We start from the raw sequence: 12,884 nt of genomic DNA on the forward strand, positions 1-12,884 counted from the left end.
CCCTCCTCCAGGGCCGCTCTGGGACTACGCTTCCCAGGGGGCATCGCGCCAAAGGCGGCTGCCCATTGGTCCTCGCAGCTCCTCGCGTCTCCACCAGCGCTAGAACTACATTTCCCAAGATGCATCGGAGCGCGGCCTGCGCCCAATAGATTACCGTGAACGCAAACTGAGCGCTGCGGTCTTCGGACTACGTTTCCCCGAATTCATGCGGGGGCTTCCTATTGGCCAGCGCGCCAGGCTCGAGAGAAGAGGCGGAGCCATGGCGGCGGCTTCGCGGAGACCAGGGAGGCTGGCACTTCCCCTCACTCCGGAGAAGCGCCTCCGGGACCCTGGAGCCTCGGCGAGGAGGAGGCGAGTCCGGCCCGGGCTCTCTGCCGGCCGGCAATGCGGCGCGCATCTTCCTGGCGGCCGGTCGCAGTTGCGCGCTCCCTGTCCGGCGGGGCCGAGCTGAGCTGGGCGGAGGCCGGTGCGGAGTCCGCACGCGAGCGAGTCCCGCGAGCACCCGCCAGCCCTGCTCTGGCTCCGTCTCCGCTCTCTCCGTGATCTGGGGACAGTACTGCCTCGTGGCCGCCATGGGCCCCGGTCGGAGAGGCTGCTGTCCCTTCCCGGGCCTCAGTTTCCCCCGTCTCAGAAATGGGAGGGAGGCGTAGGAGCGGTTAACGCGGAATCCGGACGGCGGTTCCAGGCTGACTGAGCAAGTGGACCAGCCAGTCCTGCCGCAGCCGCCGCCTCGGGCTCAGGTTGCGAGAAGCCCCGCACCTCCAAGACCTCTGAAGACCCCTGCAGGGACAGGGAGGCAGGTACCTAGCAAGCATCCGTCAGAAGGCAGCTGGTTACGTGCTCATCGAATTCGTGGATGCACAGGTGTCACGGTGGTTAACTGGCGGGCAGAGGACCTTACCCCCGGCCTACCTACCGTGGCCTACTGCCCTGCCCCACCTGTAGGCCCCCCTCTGCCTGCCTAACGTGTTGTTGTCACCCAAGCCTCTTCTGCTCCTAGAACCCCGTTATCTAATGGCCTATTTCACATCTCCACTTGGATTCCTAGGCCCCGCCCATCCCAGACTCTCCCTCGCTGCCAGCCAGGATTTCTTAAAAGGCATCTCTGACATAAAATGGGCAGTCAAGTATGTTTCACTACTTTCCTTTCCCGAGAAGAAACTGATTTCTTTCTGCTACGCCATCTTAAACGTGTCCATCATTCATCCAAATGTTCAGGCCAAAAATGGCAGGGTGGACCTTGAGTCTCCTCTTCCACCATTCCTACACAAGCGAAGGGTGGTCTTTGAGTCTCTTTTTCCATGCCAGTCGCCCATACACATCTATTCTAACAGCAGGTCCTGTTGACTCTGCCTTCAGAATAGTCAGGACTATGATGGAATGCTATTTAGTCTTGAAATGCTATTTAGTCAGAGCTGTCCACAGCTCTGCTGTCCACAGCTCTCCCGTCCACTGCTAACCTGGTCCAAGTTGCTTTGCCCCCTCTGAACATTGACCTGCTTGCTCTCTGGCCTCCTGCACCCAGTTCCTTCTGCAGATCACAGCCAGAGGGATTTTTTTTTTCTTTTTTCTTAATGGTAAAATATACATAGCATGAAACTTGCTTTATTGACCCATTTTTTGATTGTACCTTTTGGTGGCATTTAAGTACATTTAGATTGTTATACAAAAAACCATCCACCTCCAGAACTTTTTTATTTTGCAAAATTGAATCTGCATCCATTAAACCATAACTTTCTACTCACTCTCCCCAGCCTCTGGCAACCACCTTCCATTTTTGTTATTGTTGTACTGGGAATTGAGCCCAGGGCCTCACACATGGGAGGTAAGTGCCGTGCTACTGGCTACACCCCCAGCCCCTAACATCATCATCATCATATTGGTTGTGTTGAGGTTGGAATTCATGTATGCCTAGGCAAGTGGTCTACTGCTGAGCACTTAAGCTCCACCATCCTACTCTGTCTCTGTGGATCTGACTATTCTAGGTACCTTATACAAGTGAAATCATGAACTTTTGGTACTTTTGTGGCTGGCTTATTTCACTGAGCACAGTGTCCTCCAGGTTAGTTTATGTAGCATGTGTCAGGATTTCCTTCCTTTTGAAGACTAAATAGCATTCATCATATAGACATATAACATTTTGTTTATCCACTCATCAGGGGCTCTGTTTTAGTTTTTTGTTTCCACTCCTATGGGAGGCGGGGCTCTGCCTTGTTTGCAACCCTTCAGGGTGCACCTTTGACCCTGGTATGCACAGTTCCCCACGTGATCTGAGCCCTCAGATCCAGCGTCCTCTGTCCACACAGGGTCAGGCACTCCTCAGAAGCTGCAGGCCTGAGCCAGGGCACAGGGCACAGGCTTGGCAAGTGGATTGGGAGGGACGGTTCAGCCACCACCTCCAGCCTGGCTGGGTGTGTGTGGGTTAGGTCCTTGGTTCACAGAGGCCTTCAGCCCAGCACCCCTTCCCACCTCCTCACTGTGCACTGTACGTCAGCACACTGGCCACTTTGTGTTCCTCTAACACAGGTTCTCCAAGTCCAGTCCCCAAGCCAGCTGCACAGCAACACCTGGGATGCAAATTTTGGGCTCCTACCTCTGGTTTACTGAATCAGAAGCTGCTGGTGGGCCTGATGGCTTGTTTCCAGGAGCCTGGGGGTTGGGGTTCTGGTGCATGCTGGTGGGCCCCATATGTCCTACCTGCAGGCTAGAGGAACTACCACTTCGTCGTGTTCTTGTGCAGAGTACCTAGGACTTCCAGGTGGAGCAAAGATCCTAAAAACACCTTCAATTCTTGCTTTATCTACACTAAAGTTCTGTACCCAAGCCAGAGCAATTGAACGCCCACTCCCCGTCCCCTGAATGTGGCAAAACCAGCCAATTCCACCCCAGAATGTTGTCTCCCCTTCATTCAGTTCACATGGATTGGTCACCTTCTGTGAGACACTGTGCAGGCTTGGAGGACAAGGGGTGGAAGAGGCAAACGGAATCTGTGCTCCCCCCAAGTTGAGGGCATACATGGGAGGTACATGTGAGAGCTGGGCTTGAAACTCCACCTAACACCCCCCATATGTGAGACCTGGGCCACTCACCAGTGCTCCGTTGAGATGGAGATACAGGACTGCTCAGAGTTGGGGTGGGGGTTAGTAAGGGCTGGGTCTTTACTGGCCTAAGCCAATCAGGACCTTCCCCTCCTTGCCAGTTATTGGTGGAGGCCCAGGTGTCTGACTGGAGAGATGCGGGGGGGCTGTTTTGCCCCCACCCAGCGGTGGGAGAACTTGCAGAATGGTTTTCCCAGCTCTCAAGAGGCGAGAGGAGGAAACAGTTGTCCTGCAACCTCATCCTGTCTGTGGGTGATGCTTTAAACTCTGGCAACTGTCTGGGTGTCATGAGGATGATGGTTGGAGCTCCCAACTAGGACAGGCAGGAGGGGAGAAGGAGGAGCTGGGTCCTTCATGACACAGTAAACAGCTAAATTAACCAGCTGAGGCTGGAGCTCCTTCATCCCCTCCTCCTGACACCCAGCGAGTCTCCTCAAGCCACACTGGGATATCTCTTCTTGAAACTGGAAGTGTCAGCCAGTCACAAAGCTGGGGCAGGCTTCTTGGGGTTGCACCCTGCACACCATGTGATGCCCTGAAGTTGGTCTTGGGGTTCTTGATCAGCAGGGGAGTCTGCACTGGGCCCTGCTCCTTTGCATGTCTGTGCAGTGTCTGAACTCCACATTCAGGCCAGGTGTCCTTAGTTCAGGTTCCTGGAGAGGAGGGCCTGATCTCATTTACCTGGGCAGATATCTTTACCTCATATAACTTGTGATGTACCCTGAGTGCACTATAGACACTGGCAGGGAGCAGGAGGGAGCCATGGCTTGTGGACTTCCTTCTTCCCTTGTACATCCTGCATCCTGCAGTGACCATTTCAGATGTCCCCTGCTTCTGGAAATCTTGCCAGACCACCCCCACCTCAGTAAGCCTGTACAAAGTTCTCTACTGAGCCTCCCTAAGGAACCCACCCCAGGCTTCATGCAGCAAAGACTGGCTGTCGTCTGCGCAGGCCTTGCTTCAGCTCGGCACCTGTGTGCCATGAGAAAGGGCCGGAGGGAAGCGGGTCTCGCCGGGCTTCCCAGCCCCCGGGGTGAGAATTCCTTTGGCAGCAAGTTTAGCTCCTACCCCCCTAAAGCAGCCTGGTTCCTTTGTAGCATGCCTGTAATTATTACTCAGAACAATAATTAACGTCTTCTGTCTGTATGGTGCTTTGAAGCCGCAAGGTCCTCCAGGGCAGGGATGGGGTTCGGTTCATCGCTGGGTCTGCAGCCTCTGGCACCAGGAGGCTCAGGTTGTTATTGGACAAATGGATGATGGTGTGTGAGTGAGCTGCGGAGAGCCCAGGAAGGAGAAGCCCAAGTGAACAGCACCCGCCCATGCAGCTCTGTGCCCCATGGCGGGACCTCCAGGGACTGACTTGGAGTGTGAATCATTTTTGGGCCCCAGGAAATGTTTGAGAATGGATAATTAAATTAATAAATGAATTGCTTAATGATGGGAACACGCTGCCCATTATCTCTGCCCGCACACTCACCTGCTCACCTGTGGAAGATGGCACCTCAGACACCAGCGCATTCTGCCTTGAGGATGAGAGTCTTGCGGGCAAGTGTGGTTCCCCGAGTGGCAGAGGGGAGGCCGAGGGAGGCCGAGGCCCAAGGGTCTGCCCAGCCCAGCCCTGGTGGCAGGAATACTCTCCTCCGGGACCGCAGGCCAAGGCAGGGAAGAACCCCAGGAGCCTGCCCAGCCACTTGGCCATGTCGAGCCAGAGCAGTGTGGTTCCTGGGAGGAGGATCTCTGGCTTCTACCCCACTCCCACCCATCTCTTCTCCGGAGAGGCTGGAAGTTAAAACTGTTTGCTGGACCTCCTGTCTGCTAGTCAGGGTTCTGGGGGTGAGTTTGGTGTGTGTTGAATGCTCCCCTGTGTCCCAGCTCTGGGTTCAGTGGCTGCCCACTTCCACGGCCACCCTTGTGAGGGTGAGAAGGCCAGGGGCGTGTTACCCAGAGTTGCGTTTTGACCCTTGCCAGAGGCAAGGCTATCAGCAGGAAAGTTGCCCGGTGGCCAGCCTAGCACAGAGGCCCTGTGCACCACTGTGCTGGGGAGTCTGGGAAGTCCTACAAATCAACACTGGCTCATGTTTTGATTTTCCTAGGAGTCGGGCATACATTCACGGTTGCAATTATTGCCTACATTCTGTTAAACGCAGAACAAAACAAGCCTGAGTGTGTTGAGTTGCTGCAGGAGTTAGGTTCTATGCGTTCACCACAAAGGAACACTGTCACCACAAAGGAACACTGTCACTAACAGTGGCTGCCCACAAGGCAGGGGCTAATGCTGTGTCCTGGGCTCCTGAGAGAGGGTTTCCAACAAGACACAACACCTGGTGAAAGTGTAGCAAAGTTCATTAAAAGAAGGCACCAAAGGGAGAATGGGGTTATCTCCAAGAGGAGACCCAGAACTGTCCTCTTTGTGAGCCCAGTTTTATTGGGTAGGAGGGGAAGTTTTGGGAGAACCCTGGCCCGGTACCACTCCTAGCTCCTGATGGACAGTGAATCGTGTCACTTCCTAGATCTCACTCTGCCTTTTACTCAAGGGGGGAGGGGTAAGAGCTGTACCTAACTGCTATCCTGGAGCAAGGTGGGAGAGCTGTACCCAACTGCTATCATGGAGCTGTGCTAGCTACCTAAGGTAGGGCCTGCGGTCCTAGGCCCAGCAACAACAGGTCCTGATTGGAACTGGTTTTACGGGATTTATGGTCAGTGCGCTGAGACCTGAATCATGCTGCTTTCCCAGGTCTGGGACTCTGGCTGGTGTGGTTGGTGCAGGTCTTGTTTAAGATGTCTCAGCAATTAGGCCCTTCGGAACAAACACAACCTTGTCCTCCCCTGGGTTGATCCATCTCCCTCCTGCTGCAGGAGGAGGAGTTGACGGAGCCGAGCCCAGGCAGGGTCTCGAGGGAGCTAACTGGGTGCCACTGACTTGTTCTGCACAGTGTGTTTGTCTAACCCACTGGCTCCTGCTCACATCTACCTGCTGCCCAACTAGGGGCAGTTCCGGGGCACCTCCAACCATGTGTTCATCAGCTGATCGATACAAAGCCTTGTTTGGTGTGTTCCTGTTTAAAGACGCCTTATATGATGTGTGTTGTTGACTCATGAACGTTGAACTTGAGGCCAGTGGCACCACAACCCACCTCAGAGCCATCTGCCCCGAGCTGGCTTCTTGCCCAGGCTCATCACAGCTTCCCGGCGCTCAGGGGAGGCAGAGGTCTCCTGCAGCCTGGGCTGCGGGCAGGCGTGCTGTGCTCTTCCTGTGTGGACACATTTGAGAGAGTAGGAGGATTCGCTAGCATGAACTCCATGCTAGTCAGGATCACACACTGTTTTTGAAAATTGTTTCCCAGTTTTGTCTATCAAGAGAATCCCAACCAAAACGCAAAACAACTGTCTTGTGAAACTGAGACGGGCCACGTCAGGCCGCTTTCTCCATTGCCAGTTAGCTGGGCATGGGGCCTTGCGGGCTACCTCTGGTTCACAGTGGCCTGCTGAGGGTCCAGGGCCTCGCATGCCACAGCCCTACACAAAGTCGCCACCTGACCTTCAAGGCTGGCACCATCTCCCCCGCTTCAAGCAGCAGGCGGCAGGGATGTGAGATCAGATCTGGAACACTTGATGTCCTGTGATAATGTCAGGAAAAACCACCCCAGGTAAGCTCCTGCATCTGCAAGAAGGGCAGGGATGCACATGTTTCTCAGAACACCTGGAATTTACAGAACCTCTTTCTAGCTCTGCGAACAAGGCCCTGCCCGAGGAGGACCACGGGCATCTTCCAGGGTGCGCTCATTCACATCTCTGCTTTGACAGTTTGTGACACCAGGGTAGGTTTCACTTGAAATGAACCGCGCCTGGAGGGTCAGAATACCCTTTTCTTATTAAAGGACAGGAGCTTGGTGCTTAAGAGGTCCGTGGGTGTCTTGTTCTGCTTTATTCAGTCTTTTCTCCTGGGTGTCAGGGGTTTGGGGAGCAGGAAGTGCAGTGGATAGCCAACTACACCTCACTTAACAGACGTAGTTACAGATGCATTTCATTCCTAAGAGTTGCATACCATGCCTTTGCATATCCTTTTAAAGAGCACACAGACACATCTGCACCTGTCTTCCATACTGGCACCTGCCTCACCTCCACCCCTGTGGAGCTTTGTGAGATGAAGGATGGAAGGGCTGGGCACCAGGCTGCTCTGTCTGAGGTCAATGGGGGTTACAGGAGGAAAGGCAGCACCCTGTCCCTGCTTGCCCCTGGCCCTGCAGTGGTCTGGCTCAGCTTCCTCTCCCTCGTCTTCATTAACTACACCCTGATATTCCCAGGGAGAGACACCGATCACCTCTTCTCCATCTTTCCTTCCCTGGGGTTCATCACTAATTCCAGGAGTGAACATGAGACTCCAGATCTGCCAATCAGAGCACTGTCTACCCCACCCTCTGTGATTTGCTTAGGTGGCCCAATCAGAGCCAGTTGGACAGGAGGGGCATCTGCTGGGGCACTGAGATGGGATCAGGTGCCAGCTTCACCTGCTGACTTCTGCCTGGGTGAGCAGAGGCTGGCCACCACTGGAGGCTGGCCTTCCACCATAAGAGTCCCCAGAGCAAAAGCAAAGCTTGCAAGCAGAGCCTGAAGAGGTGCAAGACCAGGCCCTGGTGACACTGAGGTCCTGGCTCTAAGCATGCCTGAAGACATTCAGGTTCAGGATTTTTTGGTTGTTGTTTCTGTTTTTGGCCACCTAACTGAAGTCTCCCTGCCCCCCCCACCCCCGTTTTTACTTTGAACCTGTTGGACCTGCATTTCTGTCTCCTCCCACCTGGGCCCTGTGTCTGTAGTCTTCATGGTTGATGACTGAATTCCTGGGTAGGGGCTTGGAATCCTTCAGGTTTGTGAAGACTGCATAGGGCGACCAACCCCTGGATCGCGTGATTCTGATAGAGCCACAGGTGCTTAAAGGAAGCTGAACCTGACCCTCTCCAATCCAGATGGCCCTGGGCTGAGCCTCAGCTCTGCTCTGCTTGCTGCAGGATACAGCAGGAGGGATGAGATTGTGTTGGAGGAGTGGGTGCACGTAGGTGGTCCACACCTTGACAAATCAGGAAGGATGTGTGGGAACGACCTGGGGAAGGGAGAGAGCATGGTGCTGGGGAGCAGCTGGAGCAGGTGCCAGCAGTGGAGGGTTGGTGGCAACTCAGGGGCATGCCCAGTTCTCTATGGCTGTCACCTTGTATGGCCTCCAGTGCAGGTGAGCGTGTGGGTGTAGGGTGAGGTTCTGAGACATGAGGGGTCCTGTAGTTGAACAGCCTTGGCTTCAGCCTGGGGCAATGGGGGAGCAGCAGGGGGCTGAGCTAGAGAGGTATTAGGAATCTATTTTGAGGCAGATATGGGGAAGAGGATGTGGAGGAGGTAACGGCTGGGCAGGGTCAGAGCAGGGTCTCGACCAGCTGCATTCAGACCCCAACCCACCACTCACTCAGCTTCTTTGGGTCTTGAATAAGTCTCCCTCTGCACCCCCACCTCCCTTATCCAACACTGAAGGGTTGGAAATACTCTCATGCTGGAGAGTCCTGGGTGTCTGTTAGCACAGAGCTTCTAGGGACCAGGTGAAGCCCACAGAACTGTTGCTGCTGGTCCTCTGATGTCAGGCAGGACTCGATGAGAAGGTGGCCCGAGGCTCTGGGCCCTCAGGCTCCTGTCTCCATCACTGCTCCCACCTGCAGGGAGCAAGGGCAATGGTGATGGTGTAATGTCAGGTTTGTGGGACCCCAATAGACCTCCAGGAGCCAAATCCAATGCAAGCAACAAGAGTCTTTATTGCAAGCTCGAGCCTGGACTCATAACCGTTCCCGACACAGTGGTCCCAGGGAGTGAGTCCTGATCCTTTGTTCAGTGAGATTTAAAGGTTTTGGGGGATACTCTGTGTCACAGCATCACGTAGCAAATCATTTCACACCGCAGGAAAGTCAAACAACAACTCTTAACATTGATTAGCACATTCACTGGTGGGAACAAGATGGATAGGGGTGATTGGCTAGTATAAGAAAGGGATACTTTGAACTGATTGGTTTAGGCCACGAGGGGTGCACATGCTGAACTACATGGTTTCCCAACTTGTTATCAACCACCATAAACTACTGGGGGGTCATCTGGCATCCCAGGTATTTTCCCTGTCTCATGCTGATTGGTGGTTGCTAGGGGGGTTGCTATGGGTTCTCACCTAGCCTGACTGAGTCAGGGACACCTGGCGCCTCAGACCTCTCCTGTTATTTACAGACAAACAACTCAGCAGGGTGGGTATGTGCTTAGGAGTGCTCTGTGGGTTTTTCCAAGGACAAGGGTCACGCCCCCTTCCTTGGACAGGCTTTGCTCTGAAGTAGAGGCTGGTTTCTCAATGCTTTCTGTCTGTGTTAGGTGGGATGTGCCCCTCTGTAATTGACAGAAAACTCAAATCCAACATGCTCAAACTGAAGGAGGATTTAGCAGCCTCAAGGTAGGGATAGCTTCAGGAGTTGATTTGATCCAGACACAACAAACTGCCGTCACAGGCCTGTCTTTCCTGGACTCTGTTTCCTGTGGTGTGGGCTCTGTCTTCAGGTGGTTATCCTCATGGTGGCAGAATGAATGTTGCTCTGCCAAGCATAATGTCCTGTATCCTGTAGTGCAGGAGGCAACTTTATGCCACAGAACCCCACTCAAAACACTTCTCTGTCATGTGGGCACAAACTGGGTGACATGCTACCCAGAGATGGGAACCGTGAGATGGGCTTGTGCTCAGCTGTGTGGCAGGTGTTGCTTCCATTTCCGCACAGCCAGGGATGGAATCATCTCCCTCTTTTCTACACTCCCGATGCCCAGCCTGGGGATGCCCAGAAGAGGTGTGGGATCTAGGGAAATGGGTGGGGAGGCGCTGTCACAGTCTGGGGCCCCTGGGCTCAATGAAAGGTAGGATATCCAGTTACACTGTTTCAAATAAATGACGAGCACTTCTTTTGGGGACCAGTTTGGGACATGTCTATACTAGAAAACCATAGTTTGCCTGGAATTCAGATTAAAGAGGGCATCCTTGGTTGACCAGGGCCAGCCTTCCTCACACTTCTGTGTGAGGAGGAGTCCTGAGGGTGAAGGTTAGAATGAGGATTCGGATTCTGTGGTGTGGGGAGAAGCCTGGGAAACTGCACTGTCCACAGCACCGTTGCCAGTGTGCAGCAGGGGCCCCCACTTTGGGGAGTAGAGCAGGTAGCTCAGAAGGGAAGTCGCTGGCCAGGGAGAAAACTCAGGAGGTGCTTGCTGACTTAACAACGGGGAGATCTGCAGAGGGTGGCTGTGCACTTCTCTGAGTACAGGGTTTCACAGCAACGGGACTTCAACAGCTGCAGACCCTCCGCCTCCGATCTGCCAACTGCAGCTGCTCCTGACAGGTGGGGTGGTGTGGTGTGGGATGACATTCACACGAGGCTGGCAGCAGCCCTGGAGGCATGCTCTGCGCCTCGGAGAGCTGGCCACTGGGGCTTTACTGCTCAGCAAGAGCCAGACCCCAGGTGCAGTGCCTGGAGACTGGGCTCTTCAGTTACCAGTGGCAGAGACCCACATGAAGTTAGCAGAGGCCTTCCTGGGGACCTCCTGGGAACTCTGGAGAGACGTCCACGGCTGGTGGAACTGGGGCACCAGGGCCTTCTGGCTAGGATGGCTGAGCCACGGGTCATGCCCTCTCACCCCTCACCTACATGCCCAGCCTCATTTTCTGCTGTGGCCTCCTCTGCACGGTGTGGGACAGGTCGCCATTGGCTCCAGAGCCTCCCCTTCCCAGTGTCTGCCTAGGAGTGCAGACTTGCGGGGCCACAGAGGAGAAGGCCCCTGACTGGCTGGTGTGGGTCACGGGAGGCAGCGAGAGCTCTGCTGTTCTCTCTGTACGCAAACCCAGCACTCCATCATACTCAGTGTCTCTGCTTCAAATCATCGCATCTAGAGGACAATGACGTTGGGGGCGGGGCGGGGGGGGGGCTGGCAGTGAGGCATACATCTGAAAGTCTGCATCAGGGAGGGCAGCTGCAGGAAAAGTATCTCTCCATTAGAAGTTGTTTCTATTCATATTTTAAAAACATTTTCATTTGTGGTAAATGCACATAGCTTAGCCATCTTTAATTGTATAATTCAGTTTAATTATTTTCCTTTTGTGCTTCCAGCATCACCAAAAGTGAAATGAGGCACCCTAACCAATACCTCTCCATTCCTCCCACCGGCCCTCTGGTGATCACAGGTCTTCCTATCTCCGAGTTTCTCCACTCTCAGTACTTGCTGGAGCGGAGTCACACAGTTTCTTTTCTGACTTGCTCAGGTCACTTAATGTCTGCAAGGCTCCTCTGTGCTGTTGCACATGTCAGAGTTCCTTTCCTTTCTAAGGCTAAACAATATCCCATTGTGTGTGCACCCTGCATTTTGTCTACGCATTCATTTGTCCATGGACACTCAGGTGGCTCCCACTCTCAGTTACTGTAGACAAAGCTGCTATGGCCATGGGTATGCAGATCAGACGCTGCTCTCTACTTCAGAAGGGCACCCGGTGGGAGAATGTGTTAACACAGGGTCAACGGGGGACCCAAGCTTCTCTGGCTTTGCTGTTTCCTTTGTTACTGTCCATGTCCAGCCAGCAAGAGGGGAGACAGTGGAGCTCCTAAAAGCCTGGGCCTGGAAGTGGCCTGTGTCACCTGTACTCCTATCCCATTGGTGAGAACCCATCATGAAGCCACACTGAGATTCCAAGAGGACAGTGTAACCCCAGGAATGACCTTGGGCCAGAGGAAGGGAAGAGCGTGGGTTTTAGTGGTAAGGGAGCCACTGCAACCCCGCCCTGTGGTTGAGAAACATCCCAGTGCTGGTTTGGTTGTTTTACAGACTCAGGACTAGCAGTTTCCTCTCATGTGAAACTCAGCAGGCACCGTGCCTGTCACAGAACCATCAAGTGCCTAAGTCACCCTGTCTCCTAACTCTACCATCTTCTACGTGTGGCTTCCGTCTGGTGATCCAAGCCAGCTGCTCCAGATCTCAGTGTTTGGTTCTGTTTGGCCAGCTAGTAAGGGAAGGGGACAAAGAGAGAGGAAGCTGCCCTTTCACTACAGCCTCCACAGGACACCTGCTGACCTAATTCAGAGGAACACAGATGTGGTGTTTCTTGTACATGGGCTTTGTGTGCAGAGTTCATACACATAATCATAAATCTATAGCAGCATACTCCTTCTTTACTAAGATTTGTTTTAAAAATTGTCTTTGCAGTATTTTTGAAGCCGGGACACAAACATATCTTACTATTGGCATGCAAAGACATTGCAAAGGCATTGAGTGTGCAATCTCGGGATTCGTGTGGTCTGACCTGAGGATTCCCCGCAGCTGTAGCATGAAATGGCTAATAAGTAATCGTTGCTGCCATTGCGGTTGGCGTTTAGATGAGCCAGGGAGAGAACTGAGCGACGTTCACAGGTGTTACTACACACATGGTCCCCCCGCCCCCGTTTCAGGTGTCCCATCACAAGTTAGGTGTAGCGCTTGTGTTTCTGACTCCCAAGCTTGCTGTCCGTTTCAGTGACGACAACATAAAATGTTTATAATTAACTTGCAGCGGGCGAGACGGCTCGCGGGGCAACGGCCCACACCGGAGCCCTCCTGCCTGGCAGCGCCCGGGGCCGCGCGGGGCCGGGGACTCCCGCTGCCGAGTGCACAGTCACGGCGAAACGCACCCTCGCGAGTCGCTCAGTGAGCGCCCTGACCGCTCGCGCTCCGCAAGTGGGGAGGAGACCCATTACGAAGCCTGGT

Source organism: Urocitellus parryii, chromosome 15 (assembly GCF_045843805.1).
Source record: "Urocitellus parryii isolate mUroPar1 chromosome 15, mUroPar1.hap1, whole genome shotgun sequence".
NCBI lineage: Eukaryota > Metazoa > Chordata > Mammalia > Rodentia > Sciuridae > Urocitellus > Urocitellus parryii.